This window comes from Arachis hypogaea, chromosome 5, assembly GCF_003086295.3.
Source record: "Arachis hypogaea cultivar Tifrunner chromosome 5, arahy.Tifrunner.gnm2.J5K5, whole genome shotgun sequence".
Lineage (NCBI taxonomy): Eukaryota > Viridiplantae > Streptophyta > Magnoliopsida > Fabales > Fabaceae > Arachis > Arachis hypogaea.
The window spans coordinates 40,747,847-40,765,806 of NC_092040.1; the positions used below are offsets into that span (position 1 = coordinate 40,747,847).

Here is a 17,960-nt window from a genome sequence, read left to right on the forward strand (position 1 = left end):
AAATTTATGATTTTAGATGTGTTTCAAAAATATTTTTTGTATAATTTAATAATTTTAGATGTGTTACAATTGAAAAAAAATTACAATTAAAAATATTTTAGTTTGTGTATATAATTATATTCGACCATTCATCACTGAAACAGATCCTACATTTTATCAAAAGTACAATAAGTAAGAGATTAATATTTTGTATATAATAAGTCGTAAAAACTAGAATTTTACGATTTTGGATATATTTTAAAAATATTTTGTATATAATATCATACTATTAGATGTATTATAATTGAAAAATAAAAACACAATTTTTATGATCATATCAGTTAAATTTTTTCTCTTAAATTTTAGGATTTTTTTTGCTTCTTTACTCAAAATATTTTATTTATAACAATTCTATTGATAAAATCAAATAAAATCAAACTGAGAGGAGGCTTCAGCTATGCAGGGTGAGTGAGTGTTACGGGAAAAAAGGAATAACCCGCTGTATTTGTTATGTGAAGCTTACCCCACGTCAAAGTCTCAATAACTACTTCTCCTATGAAGTGTACAAGTAGTTAGAGACATTTTTGATTTTAATATTTAAATTAAATTAATTTATAGATATGTACCTAAAAAATAGGAGAGTGTTTCAATAAAAAAAATAATTAAATATTATTAAAGGCTGATTAAAGGTTGATTAGTGTTGTACAAGTAGCATTTTCCTAATTTATACTAGCAACCATAATTTATTTTCAATTTTATCTTTATTGTATTTTGATGTAAAAATTAAGCTAAGAGAAGTATTTTTAAAAACAAAAATGATATTAGCACACCAACTAATATATTTATATATAAAAATATGTATGGTTCAATTTATTTTTAATATGTATTTATATTTTAATATTTATTTTATACTGATAGCTGACTTTAGTGTACATATAGTATAGTCATTTTTAAAATAATTAGAAGTTACGAGAAGTTGAAATTTTTTAATAATCACAAAAAAAACCCCTTTCTCTCAACTACTCTAAACCAAAAGCAAAAAGGAAAAATTTTAAAAAGAAAAAAAATGTAAAACCAAATTCTCTGTCGCCACTCCTTTTTCATCGCATCCGCCGCAACCCCAACATACCTTCTTCCTCTTTGACTCCAAAAATCCAAACTTCCTCTTCGTAACCTGGTTCCTTTCCTAAGTCTCAGAGAAGAAAATGGTGACGGTGGGTCATTTCAATGTGCACGAGCCACCATGCTTTCTTCTTCCTCGCTCCTTCAAGTTACGTCTTTGCCTCACTAACACTTGCAGGTCTCTAAGTATCTTAGTACTTCCAACTAATGATTTTTGCAGATTCTCTCCCAACTCTAATCATAACCGCCAAGGCGTTAAATCCACTTTCAAAGATTTTTGTCAACATTTCAATCCACAAATCAAAATCACCAATGAAAACTATCATCCTATCAATAATTTCCCTCACTAGAACTAGAATCAGAATCCCTATCAACCTCACAATACAATTTGTCAGTTTTTCGAGCAGGGTCGAAACCATATTCACAATCAATGAAGTCAAACTATCCTCAATAGAGAGCACCACCACCACCCACATACCAAAATCAAAACTTTCAGAAACTCACGGTCAGAAACGACACTGTCCTCGATGCCGTTACGATGGAGAAGGTCGAGGACACAAACCAAGAACCGACAGAGGAGAGAGTGACACGACCATTACACCAAGAAAAATATTGAGTACCATCGGATTTACTGTCAAATTTATCAAATAAACCCACCGGTAATTAGTTTACCGTCAAATTTATCGTCGGAATGAATTTAAAGGTATAAACAGTGCCGAAAAATGTTTACTGGTGGATTATTTTGGCTGACGCTAATTACCGGCAGATTGTGCGTCAAAAATTGCAATTATTACGACAAAAATAAGCGGTTGGTTACCATCAAATTTTTTCAACGGTAACTTTGGCACCATATTTTTTTTGTGGCACCCATTTTTTGTCGGATTATTCCGTTAGTAAATCTGATGGTATGTAAATTTTTTTTGCACAATTAGCGCACAATTAATAGTCAAACTAAATTTTTTGTGTACAAAATTAGGACACAAATTCTGAATACTAGAAATCAACTAATGATTTTATTAAATTTTAAGGGTCTGAACATAATAAAAAGTCAAAGAAGTAAAATGAAATGAAATGGACATAAAATAAATTAAATTCCTAAACTCTATGAATCCTGGTAATTGTCGTCGTCATCGTCTTTCCCCTGCTGAAGCGGAAGACTAGGTGTTTATGTCAGTTCCCTACCAGTAGCGTCGTTGCTGGTACTAGCAGCGCTGCTCCCTCCAGCGCGCATTTGGTCGTTGTACACTGCCATCTTGTCTTACAAATGCTCTAGAGTCTAGCCACTCCAGCTTCTCCGTCAGCTTCGACCTGATGGCAACAGTGTCTCCCACGCGTGCAAGAAGCTCATTGTACCTCTCTTCTGACTGCTGAGCTTGTTGGTGAAGCTCTTGTGTTAGCTTCCGCACCTCCTCCTTTAAATCGACAACTTTCTTGGGATTGACAGAGCTGGTAGCAGAGGTAGAGACAGATGAAGCCACCAATGCAGAGGTGTGGAGGCCACTGGCGAAGAGGCGGTCCCAACCTGTTGACGCAATTCTTGTAGGGCTAAGAGGCGGTCTCGCGCCAAACCCTATCAGCATCAACGATTGAAGCATCGGAGCCAGAGTTGTCCCCACTTGGTTGAGATTGCTGGGTCGTGACTTCCAATCTCTGTATGTAGTCCTCCTGTGCAACACACGTGATTAGAATAACAGTTAATTGACTTTAAACTGAATACATTTCAAACTTAGAATTAATGAAACTCACATAATGAGCCACAGATTACTCATTAACAAATCTCTTCTTGTTGGCCTTCAATGTATGGGTATACTTGAAGGTTTCCACCAATGTCACCTCACGCTCCAACAACTTAGACTACACATATTGAAACCAACTAATAAATTAAATAAAGTAACAATTGATTCAAGTAATAATTAACAAAAATTAGCAAACTACATACAAGCCTGCTCTTCGTCTTCATGAAAGTTGTCGACCTACTAATATACTTCGACAACCTCGGCAAAGCCCTTTTAGTTTCTGTTCATCAGAGGGCGATACTTGGACCCCTCGTTAGTACTAAAATAGACGTCCAGTTCCTTATTAATTTTTGGACAAAGCCAAATCGCGAGGTCTCCTGTGTACATTCATTGTTGGTTTGTGTAGCTCGGCCATGGGTGGTCGTACATGGACTTAATCACATTGGAGATCTCCTGTGCACATGTATTGTTGTTTGGTGTAAACCTATCAATGAAAAACTTAAGATTAGCAAACACATAAAAATACATAAAACTTAACAAATTCAGAATAGATTGTGGATATAAGATATTAAAATAGTACTCACGCATTAGAGAAATCCTCATCCGTATGATGAGCGGCGGTGGAAGGGCATCTGGTTAGGACGCATTAGAGAAATCACCCACCGTGGTCTCTATCGCTAGAGTTGTTTTGGGGGCTAAAGTGGGGCACAACAGAAGTAGTCATGTAGTTGGAGTCCGGGACCATGATGAACTACTGGTCTGATGGACCCACCTATGACGTCATAGGGATCGACGGGGTAGTCGGACTAGAGGGCAATGACTGAGAAGTCTCTGGGTACCAGGAAAAATCCTCCTTCTACCATGACCACGAGACCGACTCGTGTCACCTCTACTACCTGTCGTCATGTCTACAAAGAGAATACCAATTAACACTAAATAGCATATATACAACACAATTCCTTCAATATTTATATTATTTCAAAAATTTTTTGACATAACCTCTCCTAAAATTGGATATATATCCACCTTTACGGTTCTCACAAATTCAACCAACTTCAATCCACAACATCAGTCATGCAAAACTCAATTAAATTCAAAACATTTCTAGAAGGATATATTAACTTGTTTATACTATTGTATACATTTATAAGGGCATCATATATATTGATATTTAAATCTCAAAGAATGTCATTATTTGTAACGTTAATCATTATACATTTATTTGAAAATATAGGAAATTAAGTTAAATTTCACCAAGATTTAAAAAATGAGTGTTAACTGTTGCCTTAAAATAAATTATTTCTTCAATAACTATACATATGAATTAGAATAATCCTACAAATAATGCACTTACATTGACATAGTAAATCAGTACAACCTAATACTTTAAATCTAACCTATCTTAACAACTTAAAACCTCTAGCTAAAACTAAAAATTAAATCTAACTCGAAGATAATACTAATTATCAACTAAAACACAAATTAGACATAGAGGCATATAATTGAGCACTTGGCATACAAAAGCATCAAACAACAAGAAATAGCACAACCAAATATTCCCTCAACATTAATTCACATAAATCAGCAATAATGACACAACAATCAACAACACATTGCAGAAATTTAGAAGAAAATCAATCAATCCAGCCCAAATAAATTGAAATTCAAATTCAAAAAACATAACATCATGTTGAACTATATATAGACTAATAGCAGTTTTAATCAGAAAAATCTTAATCCCAATCTAAATAATCTAGCTAGCAAAAAATTATGATAACCAAGTCCACATACTAACTAGAAATTAACATGTAACTAATTCCTAAATTAAATTAAATAGAGAAAAAGAGTGACCATAGAACCTGAGCTTCGAATAGAAAAAGAAGAACCCAGGGGAGGGTGATGCAGTGATAGCGATAGTTGCTGCTGGTGGAGTGTCGCGGTCGTGCGGGACAACAAGATAAATAGAGAGGGAGAGAAGGAGTTACGACTGATGCTGGGTTACGGAGGGGAGAGAATGAAAGAAGGGTTGGTTTTGCTGAGGGAAAGAGGAGGCGGCGAAAGGAGGTTGCAAAAGCTCTGCCGGCGCCGGCAGGGTTGACGGATCGGCAGGGAGAGAAAAGGGTTAGAGAGAGTGTGGGAGAAAAGAGGTTAGAGAGAGAGGGGGAGTCAAAATTAAAGGGGAGAAGTTTCAAACTTCAAATTTTAGGGCTTGTTACCGTCGGATTTACTGGCGAATAAATCTGACGGCATTGCATTACGGGTCACCAAAATACAGTGTTTCACTAATTAGGTTGACCGGTGGATTTTTTCCGTCAGTAAATCCCATGTTACATTTCACGCCTATTTTTTTCCGTTTTTTCTCCAATTATTACCAACAAATTTTCTATCGGAAATAGAAATCCGCTGGTAATGATTTGACCTGACGAATTTGACATTTAAACCATCAATAAATCTGTCGGTATTCAGCATTTTTCTTGTAATGCCACCAAAGCCAACATCTGAACTCGCACATAGTGCTCTTGGCCAGTGCCAACAACGCTACAAATCTTAACAGAGGAACAGGGGCTGAGGAAGAAGAAGCAACAGATCTGACCATATGTAGCGGTCTCCGCGAAGAGAGAATAGATGCTTGCATCGACGACGCCTTTGATGATGGAACTCGCGGTGACCAACGTGCTCCATGGATGGTGGCCGTTATGGGATACATGGTGCACAAATTGAGAACTCGCACAGCTTAACAGACAACTACACTGGGTCATCCAAGTAATAACTCAGGTGAGTGAGGGTCGATCCCACGAAAAAGGGTTTGGTGTGTGCAATTCACATAGAATAATAAGAAATAAAATAAAGAAAGCAATAAATAGTTTGGTGTGAAAACAATATGAGAAAACAGTTAAGGTCTCAGACATGTTTACTTTTTCCGGATTAAAGTATCTTACCAACTATTTTAAAAATGAATAATTCATTATATGGCAAATCATAAGTGTCTAAACCCTAATCTTTTAGCGATTTAGCCTCCCCTAACCTTCATCAACCGCCACTCTCGTGGTCACTTTATTCTGATTAGAGGCTGAGTTCAGAAAACTAGCTTATACCACAAAGATCCTAATCACCCCAAAACTGAATGAATAGATGTTGCTTATCCCCATCGGTTCGTGTAATTAGACATCTAAGAGGAGTGTTTGCAAGCTGTAGTTCTAGCGAGATAACTCTCTTGAGAATCACAAGAACTCATGTATAAAAGGGATTCCACCCAGTTCATGAAATTAGGAACGAAAAAATCCTTCGAATTGAATCAAACATAAATTAAAATAGAAGAATAATAGTTCTAATCCATAGAAATAAATAGAGTTCCTAACCTTAACCAGGAGGTTTAGTTGCTCATACTTACAGAGAAAACATGATTTTGAAAATATGCAGGAGGAAGATGATTGATATGATGCCCTAGAAATGGTTCATCTTATTCCTTATAATACTAACCTAATTTTAAATGAAAATAAAATAAAATAATAAATTTTAAACCAAAAAGATATTGTTTGTAAATAAAAATTACAAAAGAAATTAAAATATAACTATTAAGTGCTAAATCCACTTGAGAGGCCCAAAAAGGGGTGATTTTGGGCTGCTGCTGGCGTTTAACGTCCAAGGGGGAGCATCAACATTCAGATTCTGGCTTGGCGTTTAGCGCCTTGGAGGGAAAGTTCTGGCATTGGTTCTCTCCCTGTTAGGCGCTAAACGCTAGGCTCAACGTTTAGTGCCAGATTTGGCAGTGATTCCAGAATAAAAGTATAAACTATTATATATCGCTGGAAAGCTCTAAAAGTTTTCTTTCCAACGCTGTTAGAAACGTATCAATTGGACCTTTGTATCTCAATTTATACTCATTGTAATGCAAGGAGGTCAGGGTTGACAGCATCTTACTATCATTTCTTTGTTTTTGCACAAAACTCTGCCAAATTCGCCCGAATTTCACCTGAAATCATAAAAACACCAAAACAACTCAAAGTAGGATCCAACGAGTATTTTTGAACTAAAATATAATAAAACTTAATAAAATATAATCAAAAGTAACTAGAAAATGAGGGAAAATGGGTATAAGATGCTCTGAATCAGTGCATTGCACTCTTTGGTCAAGACTATAGTTTCATCTCCTTTCAAGGCTTTCTTCTCAGAGAGTAGGCTTTTCATGAAGGCCATATAGGGAGGCATCTTCTCCAACACCTCAGCAAAAGGAATATTGATGTACAACTTTTTGAAGATTTCCAAGAGCTAAGTGAATTGCTCATCCTTGGTCTCCTCTTGTAGCTTCTGGGGGTGTAGTACTTCAGGCTCCTGTGCCACCAGTGAAGCGTATAGCAATGTCCTTCCAATCTCTTCTTGAGTCTTTTCTTCCTTCAATTCATTGGCAACATACACCTCTTTAAATTCGGCCTCCTTTGTCATGGTGAAAGCTTTGCACTCTTTTCTTGGATTTACTTTCGTGTCACTAAAAAGAGTGTTAGGAGGTCTCTGAAGTTTCTAAGGGTATGGCAATTTGGCTCTGTACTCTGGGCCTTTGGGGTAATGTAGGATGTGTATCAAAAGTGATTGGAAAAGAGTTGTCTGGGTTCCTAGGAGGGGCGTGCTCTACCTTCTCCTCTTTCTTCTCTGGAGCTTCTTTTTCAACCTGCTCATCAGAACTTTATGTGTCCGTACATGCCATCTCTCCACTTACCATGGTGATGGCCTTGCACTCCTCCCCTAGGGTAGGCATTGTATTACTGGGAAGAGTGAAAACTGCTTGGCATTCCTCTTTTATTTGCTCAAACATTTGTTGCTTTGTCTGGCTCAATTGTATGTCTAGGTTTTTGAGGGAGGCTTGGGTATCCCGCATAACGCTTTGTTGGCTCTATGCAAAGTCCATAAACATGGATGCCAGGTCAGGGGTGTTCTGAGATTGTGGGGGCGAAAAAGGAAAGTTGTTGACCGGATCTTGACTAAGACCTCCCTGAGAGTTACTAGCATAATTCGGTTGCTAATTCCTCCTCTATTGGTTGAAATTATAAGAATAACAAACTTTATCTGTATATCTAGAGGTACTTCCCATGTAATTGCTGATTACTGTTATGAGTTTCATCTTGAGAGGGGAGAATCATTCAACCATAAGGAACGGTGTTCTGGATTTTGGCAACTGAGCTCTGCATGCTGTTTAATTATTGAGTGAGAAGGCTCATCTGTTGAACTAAGAGTTTGTTCTAAGTAAGAATTGTATCTGTACTCTCCACTTCCATAACTCCTTTCTTTACTGAGGTCATCTCAGATGAGTATAAGTATTGATTATTAGCAACCATCTCAATGAGCTCATCTGCCTCTTTGGTTGTCTTTTTCATTTGTAGAGAACCACCTGTAAAGTAATCTAATGACCTCTTGGCCATCTCAGAGAGTCTTTTATAGAAGATATCTATCCAAAGAATCATAAAGAGACTCGCTCTCTTCCTACCTAAAGGTCTGAACATCTATCCTCAGCTTTGTCAGTCTCCACGGGGGAAAGTACTTGTTTAGGAACTTGCTTGCAACTTCATTCCATGTGTTCATGCTCTCCTTGGGTTGAGCATCAAGTCATTCCTTTTCTTGGTTCCTCACAGCAAATGGGAAGAGTATATCTACTCCATTGGTCTTTACAGTATCACAGATCTGTAGGAAGTCAAAGATGAATTTGTTGGGATCCTCCTGTTAGAGTCCATGGTACTAATAATTCTGCTGCACTAGAGTGACCAGTTGTGCGTTGATGAGCGGATAATTTATACGCTTTTTGGCATTGTTTTTAGGTAGTTTTTAGTAAGTTCAAGCTACTTTTAGGGATGTTTTCATTAGTTTTTATGTTAAATTCACATTTCTGGAATTTACTATGAGTTTGTGTGTTTTTCTGTAATTTCAGGTAATTTCTGGCTGAAATTGAGGGACTTGAGCAAAACTTTGAAAAAGGCTGACAAAAGGACTGCTGATGCTGTTGGAATCTGACCTCCCTGCACTCAAAATGGATTTTCTGGAGATACAGAACTTCAAATGGCGTGCTCTCAACGGCGTTGGAAAGTAGACATCCAGAGCTTTCCAGAAATATATAATAGTCCATACTTTATTCGGGAATTGATGACGTAAAGTGGCGCTCAATGCCAAGTACATGCTGCTGTCTGGAGTCAAACGCCAGAAACACGTCACGACCCGAAGTTGAACGCCAGAAACACGCTATAACTCGGTGTTCAACTCCAAAAGAAGCCTCAGCTCGTGGATAGATCAAGCTCAGCCCAAACACACACCAAGTGGGCCCGGAAGTGGATTTATGCATCAATTACTTACTCCTGTAAACCCTAGTAGCTAGTTTATTATAAATAGAACTTTTTACTAGTGTATTAGAGATCTTGGGACGATTAGTTCTTAGATCATGGGGGCTGGCCATTCGGCCATGCCTGGACCTCTCACTTATGTATTTTCAACGGTGGAGTTTCTACACACCATAGATTAAGGGTGTGGAGCTCTGCTGTATCTCAAGTTTCAATAGAATTACTATTACTTTCTATTCAATTCTCTTTATTCATATTCTAAGATATTCGTTGCACTTCAACTTGATGAATGTGATGATCCATGACACTCATCATCATTCTCACCTATGAACGCGCGTGACTGACAACCACTTCCGTTCTACCTTAGGCCGGGCGCATATCTCTTAGATTCCCCAACAGAATCTTCGTGGTATAAGCTAGATAGATGGCGGCATTCATGGGAATCCGGAAAGTCTAACCTTGTCTGTGGTATTCCGAGTAGGATTCCGGTATTGAATGACTGTGACGAGCTTCAAACTCCTGAAGGCTGGGCGTTAGTGATAGACGCAAAAGAATCAAGGGATTCTATTGCAACCTGATTGAGAACCGACAGATGATTAGCTGTGCTGTGACAGAGCATAGGACCATTTTCACTGAGAGGATGGGATGTAGCCATTGACAACGGTAATGCCCTACATACAGCTTACCATGGAAAGGAGTAAGAAGGATTGGATGAATGTAATATAAAAGTAGAGATTCAAGAGGAGCACAACATCTCCATACGCCTACCTAAAATTCCCACTATTGATCTACATAAGTATTTCTATCCTATTTTATTTTCTGTTTATTATTAATTTTCAAACTTATCCATAATCAATTATTATCCACCTGACTGAGATTTACAAGGTGACCATAGCTTGCTTCATACCAACAATCTCTGTGGGATCGACCCTTACTCACGTAAGGTATTACTTGGATGACCCAGTACACTTGCTGGTTAAGTTGAACGGAGTTGTGACCACACATAGTTGTAAACCATGGTATTGGCATCATGTTTTTGGCGCCATTGCCAGGGAAAGAAAAAGCAATGAATTTTACAAAATGCAATAACATATGAATCACAATTTCGTCCACCAAGTTTTTGGCGCCGTTGCCGGGAATTGTTCGAGTATGAATAACTGACGGTTCATCTTGTTGCTCAGATTAGGTAATTTTCTTTTCAAAATTTTTTCAAAAATCTTTTTCAAAATTTTTCTTTTCTTTTTCATTTTTCCAAACTTTATTTTCGAAAAATATAATAAAAATACAAAAAAAATCATAAAATCATAAAAATCAAAAATATTTTGTGTTTCTTGTTTGAGTCTTGAGTCAATTTTTAAGTTTGGTGTCAATTGCATGTTTTTAAAATTTATGCATTATTTTCGAAAATTCCGTGCATTCATAGTGTTCTTCATGATCTTCAAGTTGTTCTTGACAAGTTTTCTTGTTTGATCTTGATGTTTTCTTGTTTTGTGTTGTTTGTTGTTTTTCATATGCATTTTTCGTTTGTTAGAGTCCATGCATTAAAGATTTCTAAGTTTGGTGTCTTGCATGTCTTCTTTGCATCAAAAATTTTCAAAAATATATGCTTGATGTTCATCATGATCTTCAAAGTGTTCCTGGTGTTCATCTTGACATTCATAGTGTTCTTGCATGCATTCCTTGTTTTGATCCAAAAAAAAAAGAGAAAAACACAATTATGACGTTTTAATTTTAATTATTTTTCTCTCTCATAATTAAAATTTCAAAAATCAAAAAAATATATTTTCCTTGTTTTTCTCATAATTTTCGAAAATTTGAGTTGACTTAGTCAAAAATTTTCAAAATTAGTTGTTTCTTACAAGTCAAGTCAAATTTTAAAAAATTTAAAAATCTTATTGGTGCGCGAAATTGTGAACAATACTTTTCACAACTCTCATAATCCCCGGTAATGAACCCCAAAAACGTGGTGTTCAATACCATGGCATAAACACAACTTCGCACAACTAACCAGCAAGTGCACTGGGTCGTCCAAGTAATAAACCTTACGCGAGTAAGGGTCGATCCCACGGAGATTGTTGGTATGAAGCAAGCTATGGTCACCTTGTAAATCTTAGTCAGGCAAACTCAAATGGGTATGGTGATAAACGCATAAAACATAAAGATAGAGATAGAGATACTTATGTAATTCATTGGTAGGAATTTCAGATAAGCGTATGAAGATGCCTTCCCTTCCGTCTCTCTGCTTTCCTACTGTCTTCATCCAATCCTTCTTACTCCTTTCCATGGCAAGCTTAAGCAAGGGTTTCACCGTTGTCAGTGGCTACCTCCCATCCTCTCAGTGGAAATGTGCAACGCACCCTGTCACGGCACGGCTATCCATCTGTTAGTTCTCGATCAGGCCAGAATAGAATCCAGTGATTCTTTTGCGTCTGTCACTAACGCCCCGCCCTCAGGAGTTTGAAGCACGTCACAGTCATTCAATCATTGAATCCTACTCAGAATACCACAGACAAGGTTAGACCTTCCGGATTCTCTTGAATGACGCCATCAGTTCTAGCTTATACCACGAAGACTCTGATCTCACGGAATGGCTGGCTCGTTTGTCAGGCGAGCGCTCGGTTGTCAGGCGATCAACCATGCATCGTGTATCAGGAATCCAAGAGATATTCACCCAATCGAAGGTAGAATGGAGGTGGTTGTCAGTCACAAGTTCATAGGTGAGAATGATGATGAGTGTCACGGATCATCACATTCATCAAGTTGAAGAACAAGTGATATCTTAGAACAAGAACAAGCGGAATTGAATAGAAGAACAATAGTAATTGAATTAATACTCGAGGTACAGCAGAGCTCCACACCTTAATCTATGGTGTGTAGAAACTCCACCGTTGAAAATACATAAGAACAAAAGTGATCATTGGTTTCGGCCCCAGAGAGGGAACCAGAAGAACCAAGATGAAAATACAATAGTAAAAGGTCCTACTTATAGAGAACTAGTAGCCTAGGGTTTACAGAGATGAGTAAATGACATAAAAATCCACTTCCGGGCCCACTTGGTGTGTGCTTGGGCTGAGCATTGAAGCATTTTCATGTAGAGACTTCTCTTGGAGTTAAACGCCAGCTTTGGTGCCAGTTTGGGCGTTTAACTCCCATTCTTGTGCCAGTTCCGGCGTTTAACGCTGGAATTCCTGAGGGTGACTTTGAACGCCGGTTTGGGCCATCAAATCTTGGGTAAAGTATGGACTATCATATATTGCTAGAAATCCCAGAATGTCTACTTTCCAACGCCGTTAAGAGCGCGCCAATTGGGCTTCTGTAGCTCCAGAAAATCTACTTTGAGTGCAGGGAGGTCAGAATCTAACAGCATCTGCAGTCCTTTTTGGTCTCTGAATCAGATTTTTGCTCAGGTCCCTCAATTTCAGCCAGAAAATACCTGAAATCACAAAAAAACACACAACTCATAGTAAAGTCCAGAAAAGTGAATTTTAACTAAAAACTAATAAAAATATACTAAAAACTAACTAGATCATACTAAAAACAATGCCAAAAAGCGTACAAATTATCCGCTCATCACAACACCAAACTTAGATTGTTGCTTGTCCTCAAGCAACTGAAAATCAAATAAGATAAAAAGGAAGAGAATATGCAATGAATTCCAAAAACATCTATGAAGATCAGTATTAATTAGATGAGCGGAGCTTTTAGCTTTTTGCCTCTGAATAGTTTTGGCATCTCACTCTATCCTTTGAAATTTAGAATGATTGGCTTCTTTAGGAACTCAGAATCCAGATAGTGTTATTGATTCTCCTAGTTAAGTATGATGATTCTTGAACACAGCTACTTATTGAGTCTTGGCTGTGGCCCAAAGCACTCTGTCTTCCAGTATTACCACCGGATACACACATGCCACAGACACATAATTGGGTGAACCTTTTCAGATTGTGACTCAGCTTTGCTAGAGTCCCCAATTAGAGGTGTCCAGGGTTCTTAAGCACACTCTTTTTGCCTTGGATCACAACTTTATTTCTTTCTTTTCTCTCTTTTTTTTCGTTTTCTTTTCTTTTTCTCTTTTTTTTTCTCTTTTTTTTTTCTTTTTTTTTGAATCATTACTTTTTCTTGCTTCAAGAATCATTTTAATGATTTTTCAGATCCTCAGTAACATTTCTCCTTTTTCATCATTCTTTCAAGAGCCAACATTCATGAACCACAAATTCAAAAGACATATGCACTGTTTAAGCATATATTCAGAAAACAAAAAATATTGCCACCACATCAAAATAATCAAACTGTTATAAAATTCAAAATTCATGCAATTCTTTTCTTTTTCAATTAAGCACATTTTTATTCAAGAGAGGTGATGGATTCATAGGACATTCATAACTTTAAGGCATAGACACTAAGATACTAATGATCACAAGACACAAACATAGATAAACTTAAGCACTAAAAAACAGAAAAATAAAGAATAAGGAAATTAAAGAACGGGTCCACCTTAGTGATGGCGGCTCTTTCTTCCTCTTGAAGATCCTATGGAGTGCTTGAGCTCCTCAATATCTCTTCCTTGTCTTTGTTGTTCCTCTCTCATGATTCTTTGATCTTCTCTAATTTCATGGAGGATGATGAAGTGTTCTTGATGCTCCATCCTTAGTTATCCCATGTTGGAACTCAATTCTCCTAGGGAGGTGTTTAGTTGCTCCCAATAGTTTTGTGGAGGAAAGTGCATCCCTTGAGGAATCTCAGGGATCTCATGATGAGTGGGATCTCTTGTGTGCTCCATCCTCTTCTTAGTGATGGGCTTGTCCTCATCAATGAGGATGTCTCCCTCTATGTCAACTCCAACTGAATAACAGAGGTGACAAATGAGATGAGGAAAGGCTAACCTTGCCAAGGTAGAGGACTTGTCCGCCATCTTATAAAGTTCTTGAGTTGTAACCTCATGAACTTCTATTTCTTCTCCAATCATGATGCTATGAATCATGATTTCCCGGTCTATGGTAACTTCGGACCGGTTGCTAGTGGGAATGATTGAGCGTTGTATAAACTCTAACCATCCTCTAGCCACGGGTTTGAGGTCATGCCTTCTCAGTTGAACCGGCTTTCCTCTTGAATCTCTCTTCCATTGGGCGCCCTCTTCACAAATGACTGTGAGGACTTGGTCCAACTTTTGATCAAAGTTGACCCTTCTAGTGTAAGGATGTTCATCTCCTTGCATCATGGGCAAATTGAATGCCAACCTTACACTTTTCGGACTAAAATCCAAGTATTTCCCCCGAACCATAGTAAGCCAATTCTTTGGATCCGGGTTCACACTTTGATCATGGTTCTTGGTGATCCATGCATGGCATAGAACTCTCGAACCATTAAGATTCCGACTTGTTGAATGGGGTTGGTAAGAACTTCCCAACCTCTTCTTCGGATCTCATGTCGGATCTCCGGATATTCACCCTTTTGAGTGAAAAAGGGACCTCGGGGATCACCTTCTTCAAGGCCACAACTTCATAGAAGTGGTCTTGATGCACCCTTGAGATGAATCTCTCCATCTCCCATGACTCGGAGGTGGAAGCTTTTGCCTTCCCTTTCCTCTTTCTAGAGGTTTCTCCGGCCTTGGATGCCATAAATGGTTATGAAAAAACAAAAAGCAATGCTTTTACCACACCAAACTTAAAAGGTTTGCTCGTCCTCGAGCAAAAGAAGAAAGAAGAGAGTAGAAGAAGAAGAAATGAGGAAGAAGGGAATGGCTTCTGTGTTCGGCCAAAGGGGGAAGAAGTGGTGTTTAGGTTGCGTGAAAATGAAGGAGTGAAGATGGGTTTATATAGGAGAGGGGAAAGGGTAGGGTTCGGTCAATTGAGGGTGGGTTTGGGTGGGAAAGTGGTTTGAATTTGAATGGTGAGGTAGGTGGGGTTTTATGAAGGATAGATGTGAGTGGTGAAGAGAAAGATGGGATTTGATAGGTGAAGGGTTTTTGGGGAAGAGGTGTTGAGGTGATTGGTGAATAGGTGAAGAAGAGAGAGAGAGTGATAGGGTAGGTGGGGATCTTGTGGGGTCCACAGATCCTGAGGTGTCAAGAAAAAGTCATTCCTGCACCAAATGGCATGCAAAAATGCGTTTTTACCCATTTCTGGTGTTAAACGCCGGGCTGGTGCCCATTTCTGGCGTTTAACGCCAGCTTCTTGCCCTTTTCTGGCGTTTAACGCCAGTCTGGTGCCCCTTTCTGGCGTTAAACGCCTAGAATGGTGTCAGACTGGGCGTTAAACGCCCAACAGCTAGCCTCACTGGCGTTTAAACGCCAGCACGCTCTCCTCCAGGGTGTGCTGTTTTTCTTCCTGTTTTTCATTCTGTTTTTGCTTTTTTCATTGATTTTGTGACTTCTCATGATCATCAACCTACAAAAGAACATAAAATAACAAAGGAAAATAGATAAAATATAACATTGGGTTGCCTCCCAACAAGCGCTTCTTTAATGTCAGTAGCTTGACAGAAGACTCTCATGGAGCCTCACAGATGCTCAGAGCAATGTTGGAACCTCCCAACACTAAACTTAGAGTTTGAATTTGGGGGTTCAACCCCAAACTTAGAATTTGGTTGTGGCCTCCCAACACCAAACTTAGAGTTTGACTGTGGGGGCTCTGTTTGGCTCTTGTTTTGAGAGGAGCTCTTCATGCTTCCTCTCCATGGTGACAGAGGGATATCCTTGGGCCTTAAACACCAAGGATTCTTCATTCACTTGAATGATCAACTCTCCTCTATCAACATCAATCACAGCCTTTGCTGTGGCTAGGAAGGGTCTGCCAAGGATGATGGATTCATCCATGCACTTCCCAGTCTCTAGGACTATGAAATCAGTAGGGATGTAATGGTCTTCAACTTTTACTAGAACATCCTCTACAAGTCCATAAGCTTATTTTCTTGAATTGTCTGCCATCTCTAGTGAGATTTTTGCAGCTTGCACCTCAAAGATCCCTAGCTTCTCCATTACAGAGAGAAGCATGAGGTTTACACTTGACCCTAAGTCACACAAGGCCTTCTTGAAGGTCATGGTGCCTATGGTACAAGGTATTGAAAACTTCCCAGGATCCTGTCTCTTTTGAGGTAATTTCTGCCTAGACAAGTCATCCAGTTCTTTGGTGAGCAAAGGGGGTTCATCCTCCCAAGTCTCATTTCCAAATAACTTGTCATTTAGCTTCATGATTGCTCCAAGGTATTTAGCAACTTGCTCTTCAGTGACATACTCATCCTCTTCAGAGGAAGAATACTCATCAGAGCTCATGAATGGCAGAAGTAAATTTAATGGAATCTCTATGGTCTCATTTTGAGCCTCAGATTCCCATGGTTCCTCATTGGGGAACTCATTGGAGGCCAGTGGACGTCCATTGAGGTCTTCCTCAGTGGCGTTCACTGCCTCTCCTTCCTCCCAAAATTCGGCCATGTTGATGGCCTTGCACTCTCTTTTTGGATTTTCTTCTGTATTGCTTGGGAGAGTACTAGGAGGGAGTTCAGTAATTCTCTTGCTCAGCTGACCCACTTGTGCCTCCAAATTTCTAATGGAGGACCTTGTTTCAGTCATGAAACTTTGAGTAGTCTTGATTAGATCAGAGACCATGGTTGCTAAGTCAGAGGTATTCTGCTTAGAACTCTCTGTCTGTTGCTGAGAAGATGATGGAAAAGGCTTGCTATTGCTAAACCTGTTTCTTCCACCATTATTATTGTTGAAACCTTGTTAAGGTCTCTGTTGATCCTTCCATGAGAGATTTGGATGATTTCTCCATGAAGGATTATAGGTGTTTCCATAGGGTTCTCCCATGTAATTCACCTCTTCCATTGAAGGGTTCTCAGGATCATAAGCTTCTTCCTCAGATGAAGCTTCCTTAGTACTGCTTGGTGCATTTTGCATTCCAGACAGACTTTGAGAAATCATATTGACTTGTTGAGTCAATATTTTGTTCTGAGCCAATATGGCATTCAGAGTGTCAATCTCAAGAACTCCTTTCTTCTGATTAGTCCCATTGTTCACAGGATTTCTTTCAGAAGTGTACATGAATTGGTTATTTGCAACCATTTCAATCAGTTCTTGAGCTTCAGTAGGCGTCTTCTTTAGATGAAGAGATCCTCCAGCAGAGCTATCCAAAGACATTTTGGATAGTTCAGAGAGACCATCATAGAAAATACCTATGATGCTCCATTCAGAAAGCATATCAGAAGGACACTTTCTGATTAATTGTTTGTATCTTTCCCAAGCTTCATAGAGGGATTCCCCGTCCTTCTGTCTGAAGGTTTGGACTTCCACTCTAAGCTTACTCAATTTTTGAGGTGGAAAGAACTTTGCCAAGAAGGCATTGACTAGCTTTTCCCAAGAGTCCAGGCTTTCTTTAGGTTGTGAATCCAACCATGTTCTAGCTCTATCTCTTACAGCAAAAGGGAATAGCATAAGTCTGTAGACCTCAGGGTCAACCCCATTAGTCTTGACAGTGTCACAGATTTGCAAGAATTCAGCTAAGAACTGATGAGGATCTTCCAATGGAAGTCCATGGAACTTGCAATTCTGTTGCATTAGAGAAACTAATTGAGGCTTAAGCTCAAAGTTGTTTGCTCCAATGGCAGGGATAGAGATGCTTCTCCCATAAAAGTCGGGAGTAGGTGCAGTAAAGTCACCCAGCACCTTCCTTACATTGTTGGCATTGTTGTTGTTTTCGGCTACCATAGGTTCTTCTTCATTGAAGATTTCTGTTAGGTCCTCTACAGAGAGTTGTGCTTTGGCTTCTCTTAGCTTTCTCTTCAAGGTCCTTTCAGGTTCAGGATCAGCCTC

At 38.7% G+C, this 17,960-nt stretch overlaps 1 non-coding gene across 1 annotated transcript; it reads left to right on the forward strand.

Annotated features, from left to right (window-relative positions):
• Positions 1-17,342: 17,342 nt before the first annotated feature.
• On the forward strand, positions 17,343-17,450 carry LOC112805086 (small nucleolar RNA R71). Its single transcript, XR_003203696.1, has one exon. It is a non-coding gene; the product is annotated as a small nucleolar RNA R71 (small nucleolar RNA).
• The last annotated feature ends 510 nt before the right edge of the window (positions 17,451-17,960 follow it).